This window comes from Equus quagga, chromosome 14, assembly GCF_021613505.1.
Source record: "Equus quagga isolate Etosha38 chromosome 14, UCLA_HA_Equagga_1.0, whole genome shotgun sequence".
Taxonomy (NCBI): Eukaryota; Metazoa; Chordata; class Mammalia; order Perissodactyla; family Equidae; genus Equus; species Equus quagga.
In genome coordinates, this window is record NC_060280.1 from 10,418,700 (window position 1) to 10,437,757 (window position 19,058).

Genomic DNA, 19,058 nt, shown 5'->3' on the forward strand with positions numbered 1-19,058 from the left:
ATAGAGAGGAAATGGTCTAAGGTCCACTATTCAATAAAGTGGAGCCAGGACAACTGCCTCATCATTTGGGAAAAAAAGTTAAATCTTAACTCCTTATGATATGTCCAAATATATTCCAAATGCATTAACTATTTAAATGTAAAAGGTAAATATTCAAATAGCCGTAGAGTAGAAAGGACTTTACATGGTTGACTTCTCATGCAGATCTATAAGGAAAGGTTGAAAATTAAAATACATACAGTTAAAACTTTAATGAGAAAAAAACTATAAATATCATTACAAGAGGCAAATGACAAAAGAAAAGACATTTGCAACATGTTTCTTTCACCAAAAGAAATACAAGTTCTTAGAAATTAATGAGACAAATAATTATCTAGAAATACAGCCCAAGAACAGAATGAGGAAATCATAATAGAATTCATAGAAATAGAAAATACAAACAAGAAGAAGTGAGGGGGCCGGCCCGGTGGCACAGCGGTTAAGTGCACACGTTCTGCTTCGGTGGCCCAGGGTTCGCCAGTTCGGATCCCAGGTGTGGACATTGCACCACTTGTCAAGCCATGCTGTGGTGGGTGCCCCACATATTAAGTAGAGGAAGATGGGCACGGATGTTAGCTCAGGGCCAGTCTTCCTCAGCAAAAAGAGGAGGTTGGCAGCAGATGTTAGCTCAGGGCTAATCTTCCTCAAAAAAAAGAAAAAGAAAAAGTGATCAACCTCACTAGTAATCAAATAAATTCAACTTGAAGTTGGAATTGCATAAAATTTTAAAGATATTGTCCCCCAGTGTTCATTTTTCTTACGCTGATGGTAAATATGAATTTATACAACTTTACTGGGAAAGAATTTGATAACACCCACCAAAACCTCAGAAATATTTATATCTTTTGACCCAGCAATTTCCCTGCAAGGAATTTATCTAGAAGAAAACATTGCAATTTGCAAGGATTTTCATTAGAGCACTGTTTGTAATTATGGAAACTTGCAAAGAGCTGAAAGATCTTATAATAGGAGATTGGTTTTAAAAGTTTATGAATGCACACTCGATTGTACAATTGCATCCTTTGCAGCCATTAAAACGATGCTGCAGAAGAATATTTAATACCATAGAAAGATATTCGAGCAGAAAAGCAGGTGTAGTGTGATCTCATTTGGTAAATTAACAAAAAATATCTATATAGAAAAAAGAGTGGAAGTATATGGGCCAACATATGAACAGTGATTTTTATTTTATTTTTATCTGTATTACCTAAATTTTCTAAAGTGAAAAATTTCGTTTAAAAATGACCCAGTTGGTTTTATATTGTTTATCCTGCCTGTGTCATTCTTATGTTGCAGAGTAACAGTGATAATAATCTTCACAGGTATGTGATTCTGTATGTCAAGATAAGTTATGTTCCTATCGTATTGTATTCTAACTTTTTGGTTAAATATCTGTCTCCAGTAGACCATAATGTTCTTCAGGGTAATTCATCTTCAATATGTAAAACAGTATCTGGCATATGCGATGAATAAATATTTAAATTGGAAAAAATGGAATTAAATTGGAATAAATTCAAAAATATTGAACTGATATTTCACCAAAACGAGACTGAAGTGACAAATAAACACATGTGAAGATGCTTAATTTCATTGGTTATTTAAAGAAATACAAATTAAAACCACAATGATATACTACTTCTAACCTATTAAAATGGCTGAAAAAAATTTTTTAATGACAATACAAAGTGCTGATGAGCAATGAACCCCCATATATTGCTGGCGGGAAGGCAAAATAGGAAGATACTGTGGAAAACTTTGGCAGTTTCTTATAAAGTTAAATATACAATTGTCATAAGACTCAGCAATCCTAGATATTTACTCCAGAGATATGAAAATACGTGTCCACACAAAGACTTGTATACAAATGTTTACAGCAATTTTATCCATAATTGACCCAAACTAGAGACTACCTAGATGTCCATTCATCTGGTGAGTGGATAAAACAATTGTACTATATCCCACACAAATGGGACACCACTGAGCAATGAAAAGTAATTAATTATGGATGCATGCAACAACACAGCTGAATCTTAAAAGGATTACGTTAAATGAAAGAAGCCAGAGACAAATGACTACGTCACATATGGCTCCATTTAGATATCATATTGGAAAAGGAAAAATCGTAGTATCAGAAATTAGATCAGTGATTGGCAGGGACTGGGGGTAGTGAGAAAGGTTTCATTACAAGAAGGCACAAGAGAACTTTCAGGGATGATGAAATATTCTACAAACAGCGCTCAGGGTGTTTGCCAGGGTCAATGCTCAGAGAAGTCTCCTGACTCTCGTCCTTTTTGCCAGTCCGGGATGCTTGCCTTCAACGGTTACAGATACCGACTCTCTACCGGGCCCCTGCCCAGCTCTGTAATAGGGAAGAAGAAAGAGGTAGAGTGTGTGCCCTCAAAGGATTTATAGCTTATCTTACAGTAAGGAGTGCGCTTCAAAATGACGATGCCAAAGTCAGGAAGATCCAGAATTATCTGGAAACATTCAAATGAGTTTTCTTCCTTAGGTGTAGCGGGTATACAGAGCTCAAAAACAAACTGATTAAATTAAGCATGGCAGTTTAAGAATGAGTTCTATTAGCCTTCCTCTCTTTTCGCTAATATTTTGCTTAATTACTTAGATGTTGAGGTCTTTCAAGACCCTAGATTTAAAGTCTATTTAATATTCTATTAAGGAAATCCATGTAATGATATAAGCAGGTAGAAATATTTGTTAAGGTAAAATTGGATATTATTTATTCTTTCCCTCCTAATAAAACCAGAAATAACTTACTAGGTTTCTGAAGAAGATAATTTTTTAAAACAAAAATAAAAAATTTTGAAAGCAACTAAAACCAGGTAGTGAGTAATGGTGTTTTCCAAGTAAATACTACCATAAAAATTTGAAATTAGTCTTTAAGAACAAAAATTCAAAACAATATGCAAGATATTTGGACAACACGAATAGCAAGTAACGTGTTTTTTTAAAGACAGCATCAAAAATGTTGACCTACAACCAAAAGCTGGGGTTCAGGTTTACCCCTGAATACAAGTCTCATCAAGGATGATCTACTTCCAACCTCTCTTAGGGCTCTGCATCTAGGACAGAACAATGCGAGTGAGCGGTTGAAATGCCTGCCGTCACGTTGTGAGAGCTGAGCTTTTTCCGAACATCTTCAGTTAAAAGTCGCTCAGTTGGTGTTATTTACTGTGGTCAGGCGATCCAGTAGCGGGGTCTCTCACCTCAGGGCCCCCGGGCGTAAATTAGAGAGAAGGCGCAAGTGAACTGAGTTTGGTGGTCGTTTGAGACCCTGATGGACATTTGTTTACCTCACAAAAGCCTCCCTACAATTGGGCTCAATTTGTCACAACTGACAGTTTCTGTTCTAAAGAGGCCCAGGTTTGGAGTGGCACAGATGTTATAGTTTTTCTCTTTCCTCGGTTTGGACCACAGGGACAAAATCCACCTGGCAGAGTCAATAATTCCAAGCAATCTGCACAACCCCCAACAAGCACCTTTTTTAATCTCTTTTTTCCTATTTCTCTGATATTGTCCTGATCAGTTTCCTTAGCATGAGAGCCCCCCAGCCATTGCCAGACCCAACCAGCGGAGACCTGCAGGGGCGCGATCACGTCATGAACCATTAGAAGGACTCTGAAGGATAGAAGCTGAGAGAACATCCCCCCAGAAGTCTCTGAGCTTCTGGAAGGCAGAGCCCAGCCTTATCCATTGTATCTCTCTACAGGGTCCAACCTGGTTGATAGCACACTAGTCCCTCCATAAATGTTACATGGAATTGACAGAGGAGCTTGACATGGTGCCTTAAATGCCAATGAACCCATTTAACTCAAGTCTCCCTTACACTGGTTTCAAAGAAAGCCAATTTGTAATCAGACATCTACAGCAGGGCCATAAGAAGGTACAATGGCAACTGATTCTTATGGCAAAAGTCATCGAACTCCTGTGTTTTCTGTTTGTTCCCAGAAAAGTGACCAAGGAAAACAAAAATTGTTGTGTAGGCACCTTGCAGTGAATACAGTTTCCATATAATTGTCTTAAGAGTAATTGAACCTGTCCTTTAACAACTCACAAATTATCTCCTGACAACTTGAAATAATAGACCTTTTTGTTAAAAGGAGAAAGCTTGTGGAGACCAAAGGTTAAACAGGTCTTTTCATCATGATAAATCACTGGTTAATGAGGTCACTATTGTTGGGTATTATGACCATTCCCTTTAATGCCATTACCTCCCGGTTGTAAAGCTGACACTACTAATGGTCTGCATTCTTTGAACTTTTCCACGATATTGACTGGCTTCTCTGAGCAGATGTCCCTCGGATGTGATTGCAAGAGGGACTGCAATTCTTAGCCATGGAAAGAGCTCCAGGCAAGCTTACGGAATCTGGGACGGTCTAGGCACTTGCAGAGCTGTAAGAGGGAGCAGAAAAAACAAGAACTCAAGCTTTAATCCTGTGACAATAACATCAATTTGCCGCAAGTACCCGAGGTGATATAATGTGGCAACTAGCACCAGAGAGCGTAATGAAGGTCACTAACTAGAAATAAGGTGTTAAGTGCAATCAACGTTTGGATTGCTCCTTACACATTACAATAGCATACATCATCTCTCTTGATCCTCACACAAACTGTAAGTTCCACATTTTATTACCCCTTTTAGACGGGGAGACTGAGAACTCGTGGAGAAACCATTTTCCTAGGTCCCGCAGATATTAGACGATGAGGACACGCTGACTCCAAACCTCATGCCCTCTCCTACAGCCATTGCCTCCGGGAGAAGAAATTAGCCCCTTGCATATCAGACTCTGGAGTAAGTATTAACAGCCACTTCAGACGTTTCCTTTAGAAATGACAATTCCACAATAGAGTAGTTCTTCATTTGTACTTGGTGACTGCACAGAAATAGAACCATATATTTTCACAATAGGAAGATTTTAGACATCAGTTACATACGGAACAGAGGCCCAGAGGCGGCAACTTCGCAACACTGGAAGCCAGATAATGAACGAAGATATCATCAGCATCCTGTTGGCAACAGCATTCCGGGGCAGAGTGGCTTACAGGGCACAGCTGCAATTTCTGAATCACAACATCCTTTCCTTTATTTTTGTTGTGTTGTTTTGTTTTTATTTGGTTTACCTGAATCAAAGACCAAAATCGAATAGCCCAGATATATTGCTAATAGGAAATCAAATATGCACAGTGCCTTCCAAATACATGCGATTAGGATTTTGTCGGCGGGACATCAGGCGCTTGGGCGTGAATTAACCAGCCCATTCGACGTCTACTGCCCACTGCCTTGTGAAAGAAGACGATGGTGGAGCCGTGCCAGGGCCGGTACTCGAGAGCTTGGAGAATCGCAGTAACTATGAGTTGAATTAAACTGAAAAACCTGTGTATGAATTTATACCATCCTTGTTTCACAAAAATTTGAAGCATTGAAACAATTGAAATGGTTTACTTTTCAACCATTCATCGGGGAATGAATAGAATCAGCAATGTTCGCCAATTGTTTCCCTCATAGTCAGTAATCACTGGGCAGCTTAAGCCGGTCTCTACTCCTTCGATCTTGAGACCCGGCGACACAGTCTGGGCTCATGTCACCGTTGAGCAGACACTGCTGAGACTCACGAAGGATTAAAAAGTGATTAAAAAAAAAAAAAAGGTGGGGGGCGTGCAGAGAAGAGTCTGTATCCAGCATACTGGGGGCTCATTAAGGGCGGGGACTATTTTATTCACATTTGTACCTGGCGTTCCTGCAAAGAGGAAAGAGGTTTCCATTCTTGGAAAAAGAGTCAGAATCTTCTCTTTTGCACAACAAAGGATAGAACGTGGTATTGAAACATTACGTTAATCTCCCAAGCGCTTTGTCTCTCACCACCAAAGACAGTGAAATAGGGGGACAACTCTGGATGTCTGGAATCTCATATCAAAGCCCTAATAATCAGCTGGTTGTCCCTTTTTTGAGAACACAACCCTGGATCCACAGGGGGGATTAGGCAAATGTTAATTAGTAGGGCTTAATTTCCAAACCAAAGCTCAGACCAGACCTATTCAACCTTCACATGAAATCTGAAAAAAATCAGGAACACTTCAGGATGTTTGAAATATAGGGATGTTTAGTCCTGTACTGGCTAAATTTCATTTTTTACAACATGCAGGTTATCATAGAGAGTCTGAATTGGAGATTAAACCTATTTTCTCACTTTTAGGATTTATCAATCATCAAGTTAACTTAAATAATTGATTCCAAGAATCTGGGGACAGGTCAGTAGACAGAAACATAATGAGAGGATGACAATTTAGATTTCACTTGAACTCACAACAATCTTGTATTGTGTTAGCTTTGGCTGTATTTGTGTTAGTTTCCCCATTTTAGATGAGGAAACTGAGGTTCTGAGAGGTGAAATGAGAGGCTAGCATATAAAACTGCTAGGGAAAGACTTTCGCCTCTCTGCTTCTATGATCCTGGGACTTTTCTTCTTGACAGCTCAGTATAGTGGTCACCAGTATAGGGGTTACAAATGTCTGTAGTGCTTTAAAATACTTCAGTGTAACCATGTGAGAGTATGGATGGGCTTCAACTGTTAACTCTAGGAGTAGTCTGCTCACATGTTGTCAAGAACACACTATCCAGGACCGGTCAGCTGATGCTATTTCAGAAAAGATACTCTCCAGAGAAGGCCAAGTCATTCTTGATCAATAACTCACTCATTGTAAATTGGTATACTGGGTGTCAAAAAGGGGATGTTATTAGTGAAACTAGTAGCCTGTTAAATAGTATAAATGTCAGAAAATGGGCTCTCATTGCTGAAGTGAGAGGCATTCAAGATATAGGGATGGGCTAAAGTAGTTAGGGTCCCTCCCCATCCTCGTATGAACAAGGTATAAGAATCCACCGAGGCCTATATTTTGAAGCCTTTAGCAAAGGGGAAGAGGTCCAAAGACCCTGAGAAACTTGCCTTCGAGAAGGGGTAGAAGACAGCACGCAATCCATCAGGCCCTCGCAGACTCACCACTGTGGTCATTTAGTGCCTATCTCTGGCTTTAATTTTGCCCCAGTCTGCAGGATAAATTCTGACCTTCAAATTCTGAATCAAAGGGAGCTTAGTCTAAAGTTTGGGGTTTGAGCATCATCTCTGTTCCTGCTTGTCTGGGCTTGGGCTGACCTTGGGCTGCTGAGGTTTTGATAACTTGGCTTCTGTCTTCTTCCCTGGAGCTTGGTAACTGGACCAGCAACTTGGCTGCCTGGATGAGGATCCTCCTCAACAGTCAGACCAAACCTGGGGTTTGAGTTCTGCTCTTGAAACACAGCCCAGCAGCTGGGGTCTGGCCAGGAGAGTATAATCTCCGTAAGTTTGCCCAAGACAGTCCCAGTTTATGCCTATTGACCCAGTGTAATTATTACACTCTTAAAGGGCCCTGGCTCAAAGAGGAAATTACCTGGTCACTCTACCTATGAAAGAAGAGAGCATTCTCTTCTTCAGCATCACATTCTCAGTGTTTAGCACCGGGCTTGGCAGGGAGATGGGGTTCAAGGTATATTTGCTGAAGGAACGAATGAATAAAAGAAGGAATATGTCACAATGTGTTACCTGGGGCCAGTCTTCCCTGATAGTACTACTGCTGATCTGACTTGCAAACACTACTTGCCTTGCCTTTCAAATACATCATTACATTGTCTACAGCCATTTAAATTAGGCCAACTTGAAGAGTCTTCTACTGACCAAAGCTGGGACAATCTGAATATCAACGAGAATAATAACATCAAGGGGTGAACACATTAAATATGGTTACATTCATAACTCAAGGTGATAATCAAAAGACTCCAAAATGAAACTTCATTTGTGATCTTTGGAAAGTCCTAGAGAACGAATTCACTATTTTAAGAACTGGACAAATAAAGGACAAAAATTAAGCATTGATCCTGCCTTCCTCTTGGAACTGATTGGCCCTCACCCTAAGTCATTAGCTGCTGAGGGGACATTTGTCTTTGTAAAAGCACACCAGCTAATAAATGAAGACTGAGTGATATATTTAGAATATCAGTATTTTGCAACCCCAAAGGAAATCGTGAGTCTAGCTCAGTGGTTCTCAAATGGAGCGATCTTGCCCCTCAGGGGACGTTTGGCAAGGTCTGAAGACAATTTTGGTTGTCACACTTGGGGAAGGGGTGCTTATAGCAATGAGAGAGTAGAGGCCAGGGATGCAGCTACACATATGACAATGCACAGGACAGTCCCCACCACAGAGAGTCACCTGACTCAACATTTCAATAGCGCTGAGGATGAGAAGCCTTGATGTAGGGATGACCATTGACAGTTAGAACCACCACAAGACAAAGACACGCAGACACCATGTGCCTCCTGATGGAAGTACACGGCACCTCCTGCGGAGCAGTCATGCCAGAAAATCAATCCCCAGTCTGACCACGCCTCTAGCTCTGTGGCTCCCATGCTCTAGTGTGCATTCAAATCACCAGATGGGCTTGCTACAACACAGATTGCTGGGACCCTCAACCAAAGTCTCTGATTCAAAGGTCTGGATGGGGCCCAAGAATTTGCATTTATAACAAGTTCCTAGGCGTTGATGCTACTGGCCCACACTTCAAGATATACATGCCAATTCACAAGAAATACACAGGGCAGAGGGATATGTTAATTCATTATAGTACTCATCCATTATACTCTTTATTATACTATTGGAGTTCATTATGCCAGTTTCTCTATATTTGTATATGTTTGAAATTGTCCATAATCAAAAAATGAAAAAAGTTATCTCTAGAAGAAAATTTAATAAAGTGGAAGCAGTTTATATCATTAAGAAAAAAAAAGTATGCGTTGGAAAAAAACAAAGGGAAGAAGTCCAGAATGTTAACTTTCAGCATCTCTGAATGGAAGAATTATGGCAATTTCTAAAAACTTCTTTTTGCTTTTCCATATCTTTTAACATTAACAATGCCCTTTTTTCATTTTAAGAAAGTTATAAAATTGCTCTGTGTTCAGCCTGGTGAACTGTACTTCGAAGTGTCTATATCTGCATCCGTCCTCTTAGTGTCTTACTTTGCCTAGTGGAGGGTCTTTTCCCAGACACGGTTCTTTGCAGGCCATGGCAACCTGCTGTTGGGTAGTCCTATGCCATATCCATGAAATGACACCACATGACTATCACACAGGCACAAGGGAGCTCTAAGACAGTGCCACCGGGGTGGAAACGAGTGTTAAGTTAATTAAACGAGCAGGCCATTAGCCTGAGGTGGCTCTAATGCCATGGTGAACTGACTATGTAAGCAAACCAAAACCCAAGCCTGTAAAGGCCTCAAGGTTATGAAACTGAAACCTAAGGACAACCAATCAGAAAATCCAACTAGACTTTAAGCTGAGCCAATCAAATAATTTCCTCACCTTGCTTCCGCCTCTTCTCTGTGAAAGGCTTTCCCCCAGCTCCTGTTGGTGAAGCCGTCCTAACCACTTCAAGTTTGTCACTGCCTGATTCAAATGGACTTTTGCTCAAATAAACTCTGGAATTTTTTAATATGCCTCAGTTTACCTTTCAACAGGAGGGAAAGACCACATCCCTCCTGATACGTATAAGAAGTCAGGAAGCTGACTTTTTTGTGCAATCTTAAATGCACAATTTTCTACATTTTAATATCTCCTAAATAGGCGAAGTCCAAATTAATAATACACTAAAATATAAATGGCAGGAATTTGTGTTTCTTGGTGGCACGTGAAATAATGTGTGTATAGTAATTGAGGGCATCGTGGATTGGATAAAAATCTCACAGTGAAAGTCAATGACAGGATATTCGAAATTGATAAACAAACAAACAAAAAAGCCTTGTATTGACCAGATCTGCCCATCTCAAAGGAATGTCTCTTCCGACCCCAACCGTCCAAAGAAATATTTTCTGGGAGGCAGAATTGTGTTTTTTCAATCTGAACATGAGCGTGTGTATTTAAAATTCCCCGAGAGCACCTGGTTCCTAGCAAAACTGCAGGGAAACAGAACCCACTTTAGTCAGACAGCCCTGGCTCCCATTCCATTTGTGGTACCTCCTACGCCCTTTCCTTTTTGAAGCCTCACTTGCCTGATCTGTGAAAGGTAGATGACATTTCCTTCCTGCAGTTGTCGTGGGATTAAATGAGGGGAAGCACCGCATGGAGGAGACGCTCAAGGAAAGTTACCTCGCTCTTTATACAGAGGACACATAGCTCCAAAAAACCTTACGCAATCTGCAAAATGCGCCCATCAGGTGAGGAACTGGTGACCTGAGCAAAGTCACACAGCTGGCGAAGGAGACAGAGCTGGGGTTGCCAAATAGGCTAGTGTCCCATTCTCTATATAACAGCCGACTCCATCCAAATCCTCATCGCAGGCCCCAAGTCCTGTACTTTGGTTCTTGAAGAGCCACGACTCATTAAAAAAATGAAGCTCAGAATAAACAAATCCCAAGAATGACATGAAAATGGCTAGGCTACTTATAAGACATTGATTGATTCTAGTGAACATCTGTGTGAGTTACTGTGTCAAAAACGCAGGGGTCATAATTAGCTCGGATATGATCCACTGCCTGTGACCCTCTCCCCCTGACATCCTCTGGGGGCCACCAGTTCTAGCCTGACACAGCTGCTCTGCCACCCCAGTTTGCAGCTATATTGACACAGCCATTTTCATGGTAGGCCTGTTGTAAATTTGTTGTTACATGGTGCGTCTGCCCCAAATTGCATGGTGTACGTAAATTTTTGTGTGTGTGGTGGGGCTGGCACGGGGGTTGGGGGGGTACCGGGGCTGAATGGAGCGTGTGATGGGGCAACCCGCAGGAGACCTAACCCTGATAAATTGTTTACTTGTTAGCAGTGGGGCTCAAGAGTGGGCTGGGGGCTGCGGGCTCAGCAGGACAGACGTAGAAGGTGGACCCACGCCAATTACCAGCCATTGTGGTGTCCCACCCCATGATTGACACCAATGTCTCCCCTCTCACCATGGGTCCTTTTACTATCCTGGACCCAACACAAGCCCCCCTGTGCTAATACCATGGTGTCTTCAATTTCCTCTGCTGCCAGCAAAAATTAACCTAGGCCTCCGGCCTGTAGGAGACCTAAGCCCTTTATTTTATTAAGCATTTTCCCCCAGTTTTTCAAGGATGAGTTAAAAAATAGAGGTTGCTAAGGCCAGTTGGGCAACAAAGGCAGCAAAGGGACAAACATTATCTTTGGATGACTGACTTCAAAGTTAATGATCTTCCCCACTGAATCGTGCCCTCCGCTCCTCAATGAGGTCTTTGCCATCAGATAAAGAAGCGCCTCTTTAATCCACTAACACTTCTTTGTCCCTTTGTGGCAAAATGATCATTTCATCAGTTTCGGGTACACTCTGCCCGGAGAGTTTTTTAGCCTGAGTGATTCAGAGGAGGAGAGACAGAGAAGGGTATTTCTCTACTTCATTTTTTCTCAAGTGACGGCTGAATAACTATGCAAAAAAATTAAGGCATAATGACCCAGCAACAGTGACAAAACCTAATTAGTCACGGAGGCCACTGGGTAATGAGCCGCAAAACCCAGCTCTTGAGTGTGTAATAACTGTATTTTTCTCCATTTCTTCCCCTTTAGTCACAGCCTTGTGTGGCATTTTTAACAAACTAAAATGGCACCAGATGCAACAGGGTTCAGACATTTTAACTTGAATTAAGAAACCATATGTTCCGATAAGTCATGGTCTCTTCTTTCCCACAGACCGGGTCCTCCATCTGTGAGGTAACACCCCGGTGGCTAGGGAACGATGGCCATCGGGATGGTCACCCCATGAAGATGACTGGGTGTTGAGGCTGGGAGTGGGGCCCCCAGGACCCTCCCTCCACAGAGGTTCCGGCTCCTGCAGGCGGCCTGGATGGTCCAGATGTGGGGCCCCGATACACTCCGTGAGCACGGTAAGACTGAGAAGCTTAAGAAGGAAGAATAGGGGGAGGGGGCAGAGGTGGGAAGGACTCTGTGTCCAATAATGGAGTCTGGAATTCTGAGAATTGCCTTTAACCATTTATGACAAAGTTCTCCACTTTCAAGCAGTTTAATATACTCGTTAGCCAAGTCTGAGACTCACGAAAGCCTTGGGGTGCAGGATGGCCCTTATCACCTCCATCTTTTTGAGATGAAGCAACCGTGGATCACGGAGGTTAGGAAATTACCCAGGGTCACAGTTAGAAATGTAGGAATCAAGATTTGAAGCCACATCTGTGATCGTTATCTCGGTGTTTCCTATGTCTGTTATTATTATTAATATTCACAATAACTTCCTCTTAGAATTGGAAAATTTTTGAAGGGTGGAAAGTTTACATAACATAGTTGGAGCAATATCTCTCTTCAACCCTCAGATGCAAAGTCAGTGGAGTTAAAGGTCATTAATACATAATCTTTATTTTGAGCAGGGCATTGTCCGGGGTGTGCCCCTGGCCCCACTCTGAGTTTGATGTGGGAGACACTGCCCCACAGTGTTAAATTTAGTTTCTCCCCTACTTGCGTGAATGTCGTCTTACTTCTGGCCGTCACCAACTTTGGGGCTGTGTATGGGCTTAGAAATAGCAGGCAGTATGATCTTTGTCCTCTGAGCGACAAGAAGGCTGACTTCTCTTTTGTCCCTCTCCATACCCAGCAGACCAAGCAAAAGGCTCCCCAAAATGAATCCAGCTCCCCCTAGAGACCAATAAGGACCTCATTTCCTCCTGAGCCTCTGGCCATGGAATCACAGAAGGGAATCGTGAATGAGGGATCCATTGTGGAATATGAAGCACAGAATTAATCAGAAAACACAGACACAGTTTTGGACAAAGACGCTGCCTCCTTGGGAAAATTTTTAAATAGCATGCATTAAAAAAATAAAAAATTCAGCAGCAATTCTCTCCCTATTACAGGAACAACACAGGGAATGAAAACACAAGCTAAAACGAAAAACAGGACTGGCTACACAATTTGGGGGTTTATATAATATAATTTATATTTTTAATTCGTCATATCATTCTGACACAGCAAAGGCCTGGTGTCTGGGACTGAGTGATGTGACAGTCCTTTGTCTCTTTAATCCAGGACGAGCTGCATAATTTGCTGACCCCAGCACAGAATGAGAATGTGGAGTACCCTGTTCAAAAATTATTAAGAATTTCAAGAGGGCTACGGCAGAGCATTAAACCAAGGGCAGGCCCTTCTGAGTCTGGGATCCTGTGTGGCTGCACAGCTCACACACCATGGAGCCAGCCCCGCGAAGAAAGCTAATGCTTCAGCATCCATGTAGTAACAGCCCACAAGAGACAACTGTGAACAGCTCAGCCAAGGAGCCACCTAGCATAATTCCAACTTCTCACTCATTACTCTTCAAAGTTCACTCTTTCTCCTCTAAACTTTGGACTTCAGAAAGTCTGCTTTAGCATTGCAGAAGTACTGTATCTAAAATGGGCAGTTTCTCCAGGCAGACAAAGCCATTTCTTCTTGACTCTTCTCCAAACTTTCATCTATTCTAGTCCTGGCAAGCTTGGCTGCGCTGTTCATTGGGCCTTTTCCTGTGCTCGAGTCAAGTCATTATCCTCTTTTTATATACTGCACTTCGTGCCCTTGTGAACCTGTTGAAAATAGTGAAAGAGAGTTGAAAAGTACCACTGGCTCCTAAAAATAGTGCTGACTAGGAGGCAGAAAGGGGGAACTCCGGTTTTATTCAGTACTAAAGATAACACCACCAGAATGATAGACTCCTTCGAATTGTTTGTCCCCACTGGCCATTGTCCCGTGGGCACTGAATGAGCCTCTTAGCAGCTCTTGAGGGCCTGTCACAGGTAGGCACCCAACAGAGATAATTCCCAGCCTATGCTTGACTGCCCCTTTATAGACACTCACTCATGCTTCTGAAAGGCCTCAGACACTGTTGAATAAACTCCTACTCGCTTCCATAAACTTTTTCTCCCACTGAATTTTCCGGGGATGTGAGCAGCTTCCCAGCCTCGCCAGAGGATGCTTCTGAATGCACTCCTGTTCTGAATCAAAGCTTGACAGACAAGCCTCTTTCCAAAACAAGAGAAAAAACAGGGCCCACGGTCCCCAGGAGGAATCTCTGCACTTTCTTCCGCAGGTGAAGGCGGACTCAGAGGCCCTGGCCTTCCTCCTGCTCTTCTTGTGGGTTTATTGATCTGGGGTGCAGGAGACTTTTTTATCCTGTGAAGGAAAAAGGCCTCTGTTTGCTGCCTGAGCCCTGTCTCTTTTGGTTTTGTAAAAGAAGGGCGTCCCTACAGGGCAAAGAGACTCCAGGGACGTGATTGTCTTCAGAACGTCCTAGAAGAGCATGGGCGTTAGAGCTGCACCAAGCTGGAGTTGAATCTAAGCTCTTCTGCTTGCTAACTCACGGGGGTTTGGGCGAGTGCCCTGCATCTCTGAGCCACAGTCTTCTCGCCTATAAAATAGGGCTAACGATACCCGACCTCACAGGCTCTTTTCTTCCAAAGGTTGGAATAGACCACGTATGTAAAGCATTTAGCATGGGGCCCAGTAGGAAACAGAGTTCAATAAAAGGTAGATTTTATTACTATACTATTACTCTGTTTTTCTTATGTTATTCTTGTGATTTATCAGACTTTAGGAGCCCTGTCAGGCCAGTGCTTGGCTTCTGAAGGACATTTACCCGCCTGCCATTCAGATCTTTCTAAACCAGCTTCTCAGAAAAGGAGATACTATTTCCTCCTTAATACTTATAACCCAACTCCTTAAAATGTTTAGGTAGACACGTTTTGTTATATTTCCTCATCCAAATAATGCGAGTGAAAATCCCCAGACCTCAAAGGACTGTGTTAAGGTCATCAAGGCAAGAGAATGCTTAGGAGGGAAATTATACGAAAGTTTTTTTTATTGTTCTCTTTATTCTGTACTTCTTGCTCACCTTTTATTTCATTGTATGAAATAAACAAAGTGAACGCTTTGCCCTCCTCTTCCAGAAACATCAGGAGGTCCTTTCAGCAACAAAAACGAATCAAAAAGTAGGGGCAGCCCTATCCACCCAGGATTTTCACTGGCCCATCATTGATACAATACACAAACTTCAAGGAGACCCATCTCTGAGGTCTCAGTTTTGAAACATCAGGCATGAGCCATACTTCCTTGGTGAAACCACAAGCGATTTGATCAACACGCTGACTGGCATATGGATCTTCAAAAATCAGTGGGCTGGGCTGGCCCCGTGGCCGAGTGGTTAAATTCGTGCGCTTGGCTGCAGGCGGCCCAGTGTTTCGTTGGTTCGAATCCTGGGCACGGACATGGCACTGCTCATCAAACCACGCTGAGGCAGCATCCCACGTGCCACAACTAGAAGGACCCACAACGAAGAATGTACAACTATGTACTGGGGGGCTTTGGGGAGAAAAAAGGAAAAAAATAAATAAATAAAATCTTTAAAAAAAAAAAATCAGTAGGCTGGAGGTTAGAGAGGAGGCTGCCCCACTGAGCACATTAACATTGTTTCTCTGAACAGGAATAAATGCATTTGTGTACCATTCCAGGTGTTCCCCCTTTAGGATTAGCACAAGGCTCCTTGAGGCAAAGTTCTAGGAAAAGCTGTTCAAGAGAAATTCTGGCCCATTCTAACCCACTGTAAAGAATCCATTCCTCTGAAGCATCTTTCCTCCCAGCTTCATAAAGGACTGCTTTTCAGCAATTCACTTATTCATGCAGCAACTCTTTATTGAACATCTACTCTGTGCCTGGTCCCATGCTCTGTGTGGGGATAGAGAAGTGAGTCAGGAACAGATCCCCATGGCCAAGAATTCACTGTCTGGGTGGGATAACGAGACTATATATAAAGAACTCTAAGACAAAGTTTTTTAAAAAATCCACTTTGCCACAAAAGAGGTACAGATAAAATACTGTGAGAGTCCGAAAGAGAGATTAGTTCAGTTTGGAAGAGTGGGGAGGGGAGAGGAGAGGATCAGGAAAATCCTCTTGACTTGTGCCTTAAAAGATAGACTTGGATTGGTCCTCATGCAGATTGGCAGGGGGAGGAAACGAGCTTCCAGAGAGAGAAACAGTCAAAGCTCAGAAGTGTGGGATCGAGGGGCACGTTCAAGAATGGGAGTCTTAGCATGTGTCCATCCAATTGTCAAAGAGGCATGAACTCTGAGAGTTAGGGACCTTTCTTACCCACAGCCTTCGCAGTTAGCGGGCTCGTTTGGAGCCATCTTCCTGCCCTTGGTTAGATTCCGCAAATGCTTCCCTGTTTCCAAAGGACATAGAGCTCCACCAGGAGTTCTGGGAAGTCAACCCAGCATGAGACTTGGTCCCTGCCCTCCCGGGGCTCGAGCCCTGCTTCTCAGTCTTCTCCTCTCCCAACACATAGTGTCAACATCCCCCTCACTATATTGAAATCATCTCTAGATATTATCACACGTGATAGAACCTACCTACACATATAATTTCACAAAAAGCAATGTGATGCCCCATCAGTAATATAAGAGAAATAAAAGGAAAAGAGTTTGTAGTAAAACAGCATGTATTTCAATATGTAAATGCTTGAGGAAGCTTACACTAGTAGTTATGAGAGGTCAGAAGTTTTCATCTCCGTATAGAATCATTGTAAATGCAATAGCTATAAAGCTGACTGACAACTGTATTTTGTTGGAGATTCAAATACCACAAGTAGTGTTGCCATCAGTGGATGTAATTTTCTGAAGTGGTGAAAAACTCTTGGGCAAAGGCAAGTAAACAAAGTATAATTGTGCTTTTTTATTTTTTAACAACAGTCATTGTATCCCTGGACAATTCTTTGTATGTTAAAACTGTGCAAAGATTACTTGGTGTCTGTACGTAATACAAAGTTAGGTTTGAGACCTAACTTTAGATAATTACAAACAAGTTTTTAACCTTGGATGTCTAGTGGAACATCACAAAGCATTGTGGGTTGTGGGATGATTCCCTGCACAGTAAGTGACAACGGTCCTCCCCAATCAATGTGATAACCAGTCCCCACACATAAATTTACAAAATGCCTCCTAGGAGCCATGCCACCCCCATTGAGAACCACTGGCTTGGAGTCTAGCTCAGAGGGAAAGTTTACACGCCAAAGGGCAATCAGTATTATGAGGAATCATCCATTAAATGTCAAATCAGTTGTTCAGAATAGGCATTAAGTACTATTCAAAGGAAGGCAAGTAAACAATGGTTTTAAGTCACCAGGAAATGCTTCATAATTAAGCATGGTGTAAGAAAGCATATAGACTTTGAAGTCAGACAGGCCCTGGGTTCAGAATCCCAACTTTGACACTTACTCCCTATGTGAATTTGGGTAAGCAATTTAACTTTTCCAAGCCTCCTTTGCCCACCTGTAGCATGGGAGAAATGATACCTATTTTGAAAGATAAGTAAAGTGGATTAAACGAATTTTTTTTTTAAAGATTGGCACCTGCGCTAACATCTGTCGCCAATCTTTTTCTTTTTCTCCTCCTCCTCTCCTCCTCCTTCTTCTTCTCCCCAAAGCCCCCTGGTACATAGTTGTATATTCTAGTTGTGAGTGCCTCTGGTTGTGCTATATGGGACGCTGCCTCAACATAACCTGATGAGCAGTGCCATGTCCGCACCCAGGATCCGAACCAGTGAAACCCTGGGTCGCCAAAGTGGAGCAAGTGAACTTAACCACTCGGCCACGGGGCCGGCCCCTAAATGGCATTATATATGTAAAGTATCTTGGAGAATACCTGGTTCATGGTAGACACTCAGCAAATAGTAGCTGTCATTGATATAAAGAAAGAGCAACTTCATTTGGCCTTTGAAGGATGGCAGGAGGGAAGGCAAAGTGGGCACAGAACAAGCAAAGGCCTGGAGGCAGGAACGTCTATGGTGGGTTTGGGGGCAAAGTAAATAGTTCAGTCAGAGTGGCAAAGAGGGTGAGCGTGGGAGGCGTGATTGACAAGTGGGCACATTTAAGAATGTGAAGCCCTGAATGCTTGATAAGGAGGTTGGCACTGATTCTGGTTGGCTAAGGGAGTCAGTGAATGTGGAGCAGTCCTAATGACACCCAGGGCAGAGCCAACTGCAGACAAGTTCAGCAAGAGCTCCAGCCCCTGCTGCTCTAAACAGCCATGTTCTGTACCACATGCTTCTCACACTGCTCTACACCTCAGCTGATGTGAACTGGGGTGGCCTTGGACTTAAGAGAAGCCTGTCCAGTGACCTATGATTTATGCTTAAAAAGCCTGCTTGAAAAATTGAGCTAGGCCAATTAGATTCTTCTTTTGGGAATGCGTAAAGAATAAGACAATAGCTGCTAGAGCTGAGCAGAAAGAGCTCAAGGCAGACCTGGGACTTTGGTATCCACTTGGGACCAGGGGCGCACTGAAGCTAGGAGGAAGCCAGCTGCTAGAAAGCTAGGAGACTGGATCAGACATGGACAGAAGCAGCAGCAGCATTATGAGAAACCATGTGGCCCAGCAGAGAGAGGCCAAGAGAGTAGTTACCTTCAGTACAGGTGGTTTTCTGGTTCTAGAGTCAGTTTATGTGCATCCTTACAAAAATTTCCCTTCGCTGAAGGTTAGTTGAGTGGATTTATTATTCTAGTTGCCCAAACTGCTCTAAGCACAGCAGTGTTTATCTCTTCTGGAGGTTCCTGGATAAAGTGATTCCAATATATTAAAATTCTTATGCATATTAATATCTCAACTTTGCATGTAGCCTAGTCATGGAAGGGATATACCAAGTTACAATCTATGACACTATAAGAAAGACAAAGAATGGATTCTGATTGATGATGGTGATAATAAGCCTTATGCTTAATGTCCTTCCAATAAAATTTCTACTAAAATTATCAAAGGTAATTTCTCCATATCAACCATTATAGAGAAAAATCCATTTTATCACTGGAAACTAGGGAACAGTGCCACTGACATGCCAGCAATTTTCAGGAATTTCTGCAGATTATGGCACAAGCAGTACCATATTTCTGGTATGCCACATGGAAAAGAAGACTGCCTGAGTTGTAAATGGAAGAAACCCCAATGGAAC

General features: G+C 42.4%; 1 long non-coding RNA gene across 2 annotated transcripts in view; it reads left to right on the forward strand.

Annotated features, from left to right (window-relative positions):
• LOC124225188 (uncharacterized) overlaps nucleotides 1-13,651 on the forward strand; it is a 67,778-nt gene extending 54,127 nt beyond the window's left edge. Inside the window, exons 2-3 of one of the 2 annotated variants that reach the window (XR_006885031.1) lie at nucleotides 11,775-11,968; nucleotides 12,688-13,651. This is a non-coding gene — a long non-coding RNA (uncharacterized LOC124225188). The remainder of the gene's footprint in view (nucleotides 1-11,774; nucleotides 11,969-12,687) is intronic. The other variant, XR_006885032.1, reaches the window with a different exon arrangement.
• Nucleotides 13,652-19,058: the final 5,407 nt, after the last annotated feature.